The sequence below is a fragment of the Narcine bancroftii genome, chromosome 2 (genome assembly GCF_036971445.1).
Source record: "Narcine bancroftii isolate sNarBan1 chromosome 2, sNarBan1.hap1, whole genome shotgun sequence".
Classification (NCBI taxonomy): Eukaryota; Metazoa; Chordata; class Chondrichthyes; order Torpediniformes; family Narcinidae; genus Narcine; species Narcine bancroftii.
Window position 1 is genome coordinate 315531108 of NC_091470.1, and position 12523 is coordinate 315543630.

The 12523-nt window shown below is 40.6% G+C and overlaps 1 long non-coding RNA gene across 2 annotated transcripts in view; it reads left to right on the top strand.

Annotated features, from left to right (window-relative positions):
* Positions 1-12523, top strand: part of LOC138755547 (uncharacterized) — an 84069-nt gene that overhangs the window by 38674 nt on the left and 32872 nt on the right. Inside the window, exons 1-2 of one of the 2 annotated variants that reach the window (XR_011352380.1) lie at positions 5998-6082; positions 6183-6223. The exons of the other annotated variant lie outside the window; for it this stretch is intronic. This is a non-coding gene — a long non-coding RNA (uncharacterized lncRNA). Of the gene's footprint in view, positions 1-5997; positions 6083-6182; positions 6224-12523 lie in introns of those variants that run through there. 2 annotated transcript variants of the gene reach the window in all.

Below are 12523 nucleotides of genomic sequence, written 5' to 3' on the forward strand. Positions count from 1 at the left end.
TCCATTCAGTGAAGAATTTTCTTGGATCTGATCCTTCCATATCTTCTGGCAAACCAACAATTTTTATATTATTCCATCTAGATTGATTCTCCAAATAATCAACCTTTTTCACCAAATTTTTATTCTGAATTTGTAAAATTTCAATTGTTTTATTTACATCTTGTATTTAGTCTCATACCTCAATTATGCCTTGATCACAACCATCAAGTCTTTCACTCGTTTCAAACTTAAAAGCTCCATAATCAACCATCTGTTGAGCATTAATGTCCACCAAAGTATTAAGCTTTGTATTAACCTGAACTAAAGCCTTACCTATTTCTTTTATTGTAGAGGATAACTTAGATTCAAGATTCTTAATAAGCATATCTACTGGAATAGATTCAGGCACAGTAGGATCTTGCTGTTTCTGTATAGCCAAAGGGTCTTCTATTTCCTTTGGTTTAACTGCTTTTCTTATAGTATGACTACATGTGGAAACCCCTGCCACAACCTCCTCAGCAATATCTGGAGGCTGATGGCCAGGGTTATCCTTAACCCATATTATATCAAATGCCTTCATTACATCGATGTCTGTTGAAGTCTTCATTACTGGAGGTGCATTTCGCAGCACCACCGCTACATCAATCGGTAAGCGTCTTTTCGAGGTCGGGTCTTCAGCTGGCAACGTCTCAGCTGTTCTAGCTGTCAAAGACTCACTGAAATCGCTCACAGCGGGCGTTGATTCACGCGCACGCTCCTGGCCAGCCCTTTGTTCAAAGGGCTGCCGGGCGCCATCTTTAAAGAGCCCTGCCGACAAAGAGCGGAGCTCCGTTGCCGAATCTTGTACCTCTCTTCCTGGATCCATTCCACGCTGAGTCCTGGCTTCTTGTAAACAGGTAGGCTCAGATAACTTCGGAAAATGCAATTTCTTAACGATCTGTTGCCTTTTTGTTTTTTGCTTCTTTTCAGCAGTTGTACCATTAGAAACTAATTCAACACCTCTAACTATTTCTAAACTTTTAAAAAGTTTTAACGGGCACTTATAGACAAAACAATAACAAAGAGTCAGGAGAGGACAGGAAGGCACATCTGTTCCTTACGCCATCTTGCCACACCCCCCATAATCGGCATTCTGATTAGACACTGAAAACCTTAGATACACTTTGTTGTTACCAATGTAAGCCAGTCTGGGCCAGTACTGTGTACCAAGTAAAAATATGGTCAAGACAAATAAGTTAAATCGGCAATGTTAACAATATGACTGCACCAGTATTGAAGTGTGTGGACTACCACGACACACACGAGGAGTAATGTCGAAGATTTATAGCACTGGCAGCTCTGCTTATATTTAATCCCTGGTGCTGATGACAGGAGTGGCGTCATGACAGCGTCAATCTCCAATTACACAGCGTTCCCGCTGTTGTGCGTTGTTTCCTGCCTTGGAGGCAGTCACTTGGGATGAAGGTCATTGGCACTCGTGGGTCTGCGCTATCACTGCATTCATCGGCCATTTTGTGTGCCGGGTTGCCACCCCAGTGTATAATTTAATTTTTTGCCACCCTTGGCTATAGTGGTCAAAACATAAAGGGTAGCCATTGGACCAACTGTCTAAAGGAATATTTTGCTATAAATGGATTGGAAACCATGTGTTTATCATGATTATCTTGCAATCATCTTTAGATATGCTTTTACAGTAACATGCAAGTACATTCACGGATACATGCACCAGTAATAATGCATGCTAAGTCCATATAGCTAAATGCCAAAACCGTCAATTGCAGGCCAATGCTGACATTGAATATGGATGAAATCTCAAGCACTAAAGAAAATCTCTTTTATATCATTTAAATCAAAAATAGTCAGGAATTAGCAAGCAAAGTTAATTAAATTAATTTACATAGCTGTGTTCATAGAACTTGATTTCTCTCTTGTAATATTGTCCCTTCACATATCATGCAATAATCATGCCTGCCAAATATCAAAGTATTTTAAATGTTTCTTGTCTGTTATCGCATTGGACTGTAATTGGTGAAACAATAGAGTGCAATAAATAGCCTGCAGTCTTCTCATCTTTGGATTTTTCTTTCTCTCCTTCTCTGACTTGTCCGCAGGACTTTTGACCCTTTGAATTCAATAGTCTTAGATATTCCTTTGTTTGATATCGGAAGTTTCTCTATTGGTTCTTTTTTTTTTGGCCTCTAATTGGATTTGCTGAAGAGGATCTTGCTGGATTGGGTAATTGCGTACATTTCTTGCTTACTGCATCTCATTCTTGGGTTTATTTAATGTATATATTTTAGATCATTGAATTAATATCAAAGTACCTGTAAGTAACTTATTTAAAACCTACATTTATGAAACTGATGAATCTGCACAGATCATAATCTTTCTCGCAATATTTTTTCCTGTAGAATGTATTAGCTATGATACTTAGATGGGCTAATTATAACCAAGAACTGATTTTAGGTCTATAGAAATCAAAATTGATATGCTACTAACCTGCCTATCCAAGGCTAAATTATGCACAAGCATTCCAATGTAGCTCTAAAGAAGTCAATGTCCAATTTGTCCAGGCAATGGCCCACAGATAAATCAATAGTGTAACATTTTTCCAGTAGCCTGGAAAGAAACCGTATTAGAAGACATTAAATATTAAATAATTGAGGGGTCTCATTTCTATTGAAGTAACATTTGATTTTGACAAAAATAATTAGCAAAAGCCTCTTTCAGTGGGTTCTCCACCTACACAGTCCTTCAATTACCTCACATTTCTGGAAGTTATTTAGCATTTTCTAAAACTAAATCAATGCTCACACAATCTTCATTCTTGTATGCTGTTGCCTTGAAGAATGAGCTGGTACTCTCTGCCGAGGAACAAGGAGAATAAATGTGCTTCATGAAAGGGTCACTGGAGTAGCACCCTCACCTGCTGCCATTCTCATCTTCTTGGATTATTGACCATTGTCCAACCATTTTAATTCCACAACCCATTCCCACACTGACATATCTGACCATGTGTTCATGCACTATCAAACTGAGGCTACCTGCAAATTGGAGGAATAACACCTAATATTCTCTCTGGGCACTCTCCAACCAGATGGCATTAACATCAATATATCCAGTTACTGTTAGTCAACACCACCCACCCCCAACATTTCTCTCTCTTTCCCTATCCCTCTAACTTATTTACTCCAGCTACCTATCTCATTCCCTTCTCTCCCTATTCAGAGAGCTACCTTATCACCTCAGCTTTTATTTCTCTTCTGTCCTCCACCTGTGACCTCTTGCCTGTTGATCTGTGCTCCTCTCATGCCCCTTCTTCCCACCTCCACCCACCTTTTTATCCAGGTACCTGCCTGCTTTTTGCCCATTCCTTGACAAAGGGCTCTGGCCCAATATGTTGGTTACCCTTTACTTCCTAAAGATGCTCTGTGACATTCTGTGTTTATCCAACACTTTGTATATTTTAATAATGTTATTATTTAGCTTTGCTGCCTGTTAGAAAATCAGGAGAATCAAGTAATATTGTCCATTTCATTATAAATTACCTCAGAATTGAATTTCAATGCATCAGTGTTGCTCCTGTCAGCCCCAGGAGATAAATGTAATGTCAACAAGCTTTCTGTACACATGAATTGTATTTTGGCAAGATATTTATTCAATTCATCATGGACTTACAATGTCTGCATGTTAGGGCAGTGCAGTTTTATCAGACTGCTATCTTCAGTATTGCACAACATTTATAAAATTATGCACTTATGAGCCCAATACATTTAAACTGCAGACTCACTTTCAGGCTTTGAAAATCTATGCAGAATTTATGGGCTGGATCTGGCACCTACAGAATATTATCCATTTATACCTATTTAACAAATATTCTTTCATTTTCTAATGGCCAGCAAGTAATACAAGCTGAATTATGTATTAAAGACACCAGCAGAAGGCATCATAACCTGCATGCTAAACACTCATTTGCCCACAGAGGAATAAAGAGACTTCATTATATGCATCCCACGTAATATCGTATTGGAGTTTTATAATTTTATTAGTCTATTTAATCCTGATTTGCAAACATAATCTAATTATTTTAACCAGGATATATAGCTGTCCTGTAAAGGAATTATTTCATGCAAATCAACATAGAAAACAATACTAAAGAAGGAAATGAAATATTAGCTGTAATGTAACAATGACAATTTGATACTCAAAGCTAAATGTCCAATGGCTAACATTTGCTTATGCTTGCACACCATTCCAATGATTTTGTATTTCTCTGGATGTAGTTCCAGGATCTCATATAAACAACTATTCTTTCTAATGTCTAACTTGTAGCTAGCTGCTACAAGCTATGGCTCCGGAGAGTCTATAGCACAAGAGAGGTTATAGCTGAATGCAGATTAGCTCAAAAAGAACACACTGTTCCCAGAAAGAACACCACCAACCCCAGCTGAGTACAATGAACACTGAGCTTTATTGGGCTCACAGCCCTGCTTTTATACTCAAGCTGAGGGGTGTGGTCAAAGCCCCCTCAGCACTGATTGGTGCATTTGTGATCCACTTTCATTGATAGGCCAGATAGGCTCCTTTAGTCGTGGCTAATTGGAGGGGAGTGCTGTGGGCCTCGTGCAACCTGCTGGATCGTCATGTTTGTCCTTCATTTTGTGAGGCACGCTGAGGGGGTTGCGAGGAGCCGCCACAAACTTAGTTTTTGGAGGCTGACACAGGAAGGAAGAATTTTTATTCAAACCTAATAATCTTCAAACTTGATTTTCCTCTATTTACTTTATATACAAGTTCAAGGTTTAACCTATTGTCATTGGAATAAAACAGTGTCATATTACACAAAATTGCTTTTGCCTGCTGTCAGGCGGACGGAATCACTAACGGCAGACATTGCCTAAAGCACCTCTACAGTCAGAGAAAGAGAAGCAAAAGAATGTTCCCCCAGGCCCACCGAGTGTCCAGAGATTCACCTCCAGAGCTTCCATAGCCTCTGCAGCCACACAGAGTCCAGTCCAAACTATCGGCAAACCAAGCTCCAGATCTGAACCTCCAACACGATCAGGAAACCTTCATCACCTTCGGCAACCCCTTGCATCCTGGTTCTGATACCTGCTACCCCTTCAGCAACTTTTGAACCGGTCTCCAGGAGTCTGGAGTTCAGCGGGAATCCCTGAAAACAGTCTCCAGCAGCCCATAGTCTCCGTGGATTCCTCGCCTCGAGTCGCCAGCAGTCTGCCACATGCATGGGTTTTTCAGTCACACCGGTCCACCGCTGTGGTCACCATCCCATGGGCCATCTCCTCTGCCTCTCCTTCTCAGACGGGGGTGTGCTCTCCCCATTTTCTGATACCCTGCGCTAGTCCTCCGCCTCCCTGGAGTCTGCAACCCTTCATGGCTGATGCCGATAAGAGGCGTCACCATCTTGGGTGCTGACCCCGTTGTCGTGGTCACTGATTATTGTTCGATTTGAGAGAATTCATTCAACATTGATCTGAGGTGCTGTATTTCCCACTATCCAGACTTTGTCAGAACACACTTGAAATGTGAAATGAGGGAACTCAACCCGTAGTATTTCTGTATTTGCAGATCTGCCTGAAATGCAGGCAGTATCAAGGCATAATGCACTAGAGAGTTCCAATGGTGTTGTAACCAATCATTTTTATTATGCTCGGATCAGATTTAGAGAATAGATTATTTAGCCCCTGATGTTGTGCTGACCTATGTAAACCTACTTCATACAATTTAAGTGAAAACACAAAGCTGGAGAAATTCAGCAGCAGAGGTGGATTAACTATTCGGCTCAGTTGGCTGAAGCCTAAGGGCCTAAAAGGTAAGTGGGCCCATCACAACCACTGGTGTACCAATGTAACTACTTGTCAACATGGACTCGCGTTAGTCCTGGCTCCACCCGTCAATCAAGGCTCGCGGAAGTATCATGTCCACCTGTCAATCTGCAGCGGGGTCTCGGCCCCATCTATCAATTTGGGCTCTGCCAGTCCCAATGCTACCTGTCAATTAACGCTCACATTTGTACGCAGGCAGGAGTCTGAGGAAGCAGATCTGCAGCAGAGCTCGACTCATGCAGCGTTGCTCATGAAAGGTTTGCTTTTATTTTAAAAAGATTCTCCATTCTCCTGTGTTATTTTGTATCGAGACTGTTTTCTTAGAACTGATTTTATTTATCTTTTTGTAACTAACAGACTTTTCAAATTATTCGAGGCTAACAGACAGCTTCTGTAAGGTAACGTTTTGCTTGATTTTAATGAAGTTTTCCTCCCCTCTTACAATCAAACGTCAACTGGTGTATTCCCAGCACATACTCAATGGATAAATTTAGAATGTGCAAGGGCATCATGACCAAAGGATAATAAATGGAACAATTTCACTTAATACTATTCAATGAAGGGTGGGGCTATGGGGCAGGAGTGCAAGGTCAGTTGGGGGGCTGGGTGATGTGACATAATTAAAGCTCATTCTTGGGCCCAGGTAATAGTTAATCCACCACTGCTCAGCAGTTCAAACAGAGAGCTCTATATAGCAAAGATATATATACATAACCAATGTTTTGGGCTTGAGCCCTTCATCAAAGTATCATACATAACCTCACATCAATAACCCTCTATTTTTCATATATCGATGTGCCTAACTAAGAGTTTTTTAAATGTCAGATTTGTACCAGCCTCCACCATCACCCCTGGCAATGTATTCAAGGCACACATCACTGTATAAAAAAATCTTACCTCTGACTTCTCCCCTAAACTTTCCTCCTTTCACTTTAAACAGATGTCATCTAGTATTGGGTCTAATGCACACATGTGTAAGAGACACCCAGCAGGCCACACAGTACTTAGAGGAAGTAAAGGATAATCAATGTGTCGGACCTGACCCTTCATCAGCTATAAGCAAAAACAAGCAGGTACCTGAATAAAAAGGTGGGGAGGAGGGGGAGGAACATAACTAAGAGCTTGAGAGCAGCAGGGATACAGAGGGGAAGCAGGGATACAGAGGGGAAGCAGGGATACAGAGGGGAAGCAGTGCGAGTGGATCTCACAGAATTCTCTTTAAAGACTGGAGAAGAACTTTTACATGGTAGGTAGCCCCCAATCAGAGACATCTCTGACCTTGGCACCAGAGAGGCAACACACCATCTGAGAATCTTGATCTCAGTATCTCATGTCTGTTCCTTTAACCAATAAATCCCCTAATACTATTGCTCTTCTCCTCTCACCCTTCCCTTCTAAGACCTGGCCGCTGTAATGTTTTACCAGGTAAGTATTCCCATCCACCTACCTACCCACCCTCCCCCCCCACCAACAACAGTATCCAGCACATGTTATTGAGAGAAAGGGCCACAGGGAGATGCTGCACTGACTGCCTATTCCTTTTCCCTCTCCTGACAGTCACCCCGGTACCTGCCTGTTGCCTCCAATGTGTGACTGCCTCTCTGTAGCTCCTGCCTATGACCCCTTTAAACTCCAGTGTTCAGGCTGTTCCCTAATGCAGTCTATAAGAAGCTGCAGCTGGATGCAGTTTTTGCAAGTGTTGTCATCAGGGCAGAGTCCACTGGAGAATTTTGATGGTGGTGAATTTCAGAATTTTTCTTATTGCAGGACAATAATTCTTATTCTCTCAATTACATTCTATTTGTAGCATCCTGTAATGACCCCAGTGTACACTTAAAGCAACACGGCCAAGAAGAGTGGATACAATCTCTGCTTTGCTTTTTATTATTTAGAAGAACTGAATCCCAGGGTTCATGGTCATGCATTCCATACCACTCTCTGTGAAGGCTATGATTGATGCAAATCAGAGGTTAAATATCCATTAGTTAAATCTGGTAGAAACTGCCAAAATACTTTTATTTACTGAACCATCAAGATAATGCATATTATTAAGTGGTTGTGTTCCTGTCTCTGAGTCAAATATTACTGAATTCAAGCCCAGTTCTGATTTGTAGTATAAGCTGATGCTTCACAGTAATATTGAGGAAGTGCTGCATTAAGATGACACTGCCTTTCTAATGAGGTATTAAGCAGAGAAACCATCTGGCTATTCATATTTATGTAACTGATTGCATGGCAATGTTTGAGGAGGGGCAGTGGAATTTCTTCAGTTTTCTGATCAATATTAATCTCTTAGCCAAGTTCACCAAAAAATGAGCTGATCATTTATCTCAATGCTATTCATAAGATATTGGTCACTATTTCTGGCTAAAATGGAAATGAGATTGGGTTCACCAAGACAACTCAATCTTCACAATGCATTTTGCAACAACTTAGAGTGTAAACTCTTTTCTATTAACTTTCATAAAAGGAATGAAAAGAAAGCAGAGATGAGAACATGTAAAAGGCCACCAGCTTTCATTATTTTGTTGCAGTTTTGTACTTTAATTATATTCCTTCTACTATATAATGTTTCACATTCAAAATGCCTTTGCTTCATTGTCAGAATATAATAGTTCAACATTCAAATGTAAACAATTCATTGTTTTAAGATCTTAATTACTGTGCTTTCAGTGGCATTGGAACTCATTTAGTGATTGCTGGAGTACCACAGGGCATTGAAGCTTTCAAATCCAATATTTCAAGAATGGAGAAAGATTAGGAGTACAGTTATCACCAGTCACCTGGAGACATAAATCTGAAGATTCAATTTATCATCCAAACAAGCATTTGTTTGACTTCTTACGACACTGTTGTCATTCTAGTACACAAACTGTGGCCAGTAGAATTATTTTCCTTTTCGCATAACACCAGTAGGAAAATCATAGGATTATTTTGTTAAGCATTTACAGGATGTAATTGTCATAGGATTTTATGGGGTCGAAACATGAGCAATTCAGTCACCTACTCCTTCTGTCATATCCCACCATTAATGTGGCTCAGCATGAGTGTGGTCCCTGGTGGATTGTGCAATTTTACCACTCTTGTTTCTGAAGATTGAACTGGAATGACCTATTCAGACTCTCTCAAGTGTATAAGTATCTGAGAAGTATCTTGTTAAAGTGAAGGCTGAAAAGTTCTTTCACAGGAGAGCTCAGCATATGGAAAATACTTTGAGAAAAGTTTTTTTATAGGCTTTTGGGTGATAACGACTATCACACTACTGTTCCCTCAGGAGAAGAGATCTCAGGATCGAGACAAGGTCTTTTAGAGTTATCCATCTTAAGCTATGAACGCTCTATCACTAAACATATTCTGAACCCCCAGTGAATTAAAAGAAAGATAATTAATTAATTAATTAGACTGTAGAGCAGCCTTAATCTCATTGAAAAATGGAACCAAACTCAAAAGGGCCAATAATTCTCATTTTATGTTCATAAACTAGTAATACAAATATCACCATATTTAGAGCCAATTTATAAATGTTACTTAATTATTCATCCATTTATAGAATATGCCAAGTTTTTCTCAATTATATGCAAGTTGTTCTTAATCATCTCAAAATCCATCAAGTTCACTCTCTCCACAGTACTTTCATTTCTTCCAGGCACCCTCTCAAGATTGAGATGGACTCACTTCTACTCATGCTTTGTGGAGTCTGGGGAGACTGATGAGGATAATGTGTGATCTATAGACTCTTCCATGGAAGGGGAAGTAGGTGCACTCCTTCCAAACGTTACGTATGACTGAAGGTTCCCAGTACCACTCTGGTAGCTCCTTTACCACTTTGTGCAGTTACGAGCAAGGGATTCCCAAATGTTACTGAGGATGTTGTATTTTTCTCAAAGAGATTTTGATCATATCTTTAAATGGTTTCTTCTGTCAACCTGGTATTTCTCTTTCCATGATCATGCTTGGAGTGCCCATTTTGAGAGACTGGTGTCAGGCATGTTGCTTCCTCTGTGGAGTCAACTGAGAATGAATAGGCTATCAATAGCTGAAATGTTGGTTTGAAGGAGGATAGAGATAGTAGTTTATTGTTTCAGTGAACTGAGAGGACTGTGGAGACAAAATTGGTGGAATATTTCTGTCACTTTGAGATGCTTGTTTTACATATATCAGAAGCCTCAAGGGTTAAACATTTTCCTGCCTGACGGACAATGGATTTTGCACCATGATATCACTGTAGCTCATTCTGTCTTCATCAGAAAGATTAAGTATTACCACTGATAAACAGTTCTGAATGAAGCCATCTGAAAAGGATTTGTCCATATGCTTGCCTAAACATTGTACTTTACTGTGTGATCATGGTAATCCAGTCCCTGGAAAATCGAAATGAAATGGTGCCATTAATTAAAGGATCCATTCCCAACCTGGTTTTCTCAATCTACTTGGATGTTAAAATTCCCCATGATTACCATAAAATTTCCCTTCTGACATGGCTTTTTTTTAATTGCTGTTGTCATTGGTTGTCCACATCCCAGCTACAATTCAGAGATCTGTATATAACTGCCAACAGTGTCTTTTTACCCTTGTCATTTCTTAACTCAACTCACAATAATTCAACACATTCTGATCTGATGGCACTTCTTTCTAATGATTTAAGGTCACTCCTTATCAACAGAGCCATACCACCCCCTCTGCTTACGTGCCAAACCTTTTGATAAATTGTGTATCCTTGAACATTTAGTTCCAAATGACTTCCGTCCTTTAGCCATGACTTGTGACGGCCACAACATCATACCTGCCTATCTGTAGCTGTTCTATATGGCCATTCATTTTATTTCTTGTGCTGCATGCATTTAAATACGAAACCTTTAGCCCTACACTTGTTTTCTGACTCTGGGTGCCTGTTGCAAAGGCTACAATTTTGCCCTATCTGCCTGTCCCTCCACACAAACTCCCTACTGGCTGTTTCTGCTTATGCACCAACTGCCTCTTCACTTTGGTTCCCAACCCCCTCCCCTACAACAACCTTAGCAAAGATATTGGTTCCCCTCCAGTTCAGATGTGACCTATCCCACTTGTACAGATCACCCCCTTCCCCAGAAAAGATTCCAATGATCCAAGACATTGAAACCCTACCCCCTGCACCATCTCCTCAACCACTAATTTCTTTGCGCTATCTTCCTTTCCTACCTTTGATAGCTAGTAGCACCGGGTGTAATCCAGACATTACCACCTCGGAGATTCTGCTCTTCTTCCTCCTTCCTAACTCTCTAAGCTTACCAGTACTCAGAAGGGCCTCTATCCCACTCCTTCACTGGTCCCAATATGTACCATAACCTCTGGCTGCTCACCTCCCCCTTAAGAATATTCTGTAACTACTCAGAGACATCTTGGACCCAAGCACCCAGGAGGGAGCATATTATCCTGGAGTCTCTTTTGCAGCCACAGAATCTCCTAACTGTTGAGTCCCCCCTATGAATATCATTCTACATGACCACCCTTCACTTCTGACGCTCCGATCTGACTGCAGTACTAGAGGCCTAGCTGATCCTTGGCTCAGATAGGTCATCCCCTTTAGCAACATCTAAAGGGGCATTCTTGTTGTTGAGGGGAATGGGCACAGAGTGACCCTGCACTGACTTCTTTCTCCCTTTACCTTGCTCAGTTTTCACCAGCTACTTGCTGAATCCTGCACTGTGGATGTAACCACCTGCTCAAAAGTCTTATCTATGATTTGCTCAGCATCCCAGCTCCAGTTCCTTAATGTGGACTTCCAGGAGCTGAAGTTGGCTGCAGTTCCCACAGGAGTAGTCATCAGGTTTCATGAACTCCCAAATCAAGGTACACTGCATCATGTATACGTTTATTGTGGTTCAGTCGCACCTGGTTATTTATCTTCAACTCTTCCTTTAGTACCCTTGATTTCTATTGCAATGAGGATTTATCTCATTTTGGTGCACAGGCAGTAAGAAACTTCCTGAAACAAATAATCTAGGAGAGGAGCAAAGATGTTAGGAACAGGTTTAATCTTAAAGGGCAAATTTGTACAGCAATAAATTCCTTCTGGGTATTATTAATCAAATAATGTCAAGTCTTGATCCACATTCAATTGTGCTTTTGTGTACATCAGCTTACTGGAAAACTTGGTCCTGCCACGCTGAAATTGTAATGGGTTGCTGGCAGTAAACTTTGCTCATCATCACCTGTTTGGTTTAAGATAAACTTGTGACCCTTATTATCAGGTTTCCCACTTGCTGTACTAGATTTTAACCAACAGCCCAGGATGCTCTGGTTTATGTGCATTCAAATATGCTTTGAACTCTGGCCAAGCCTTGGTACCTAATGATGTAATTGCATATTGGGATTGTCATTACCACAATAGGACAGAATTCCATGTTAAAACATTCTCCTGGCCCTGAGAGTGGTATATGCAAAATGAAGATTCTTACCAAGGGAAGTTTCCACAGTCAATCACTGCTCAATCACATTTTTCTCTGTCTATGGTAATCATGATAAAACATACACATTGTTACTTCAAGGATCTTCCTCGGTGATATCTTACATGTGTCACAGAACAAGGTTTTGCTTTGCTCTGAAGTTTTGAGTAGATACTATTCAGCATGTCTGCTTTGTGGCCCTAGGAGCATAACATCATTGTATTCAGGGTATCTTTGCACCAGATGCTTTCTTACCTTATGTTTGTACCCCTA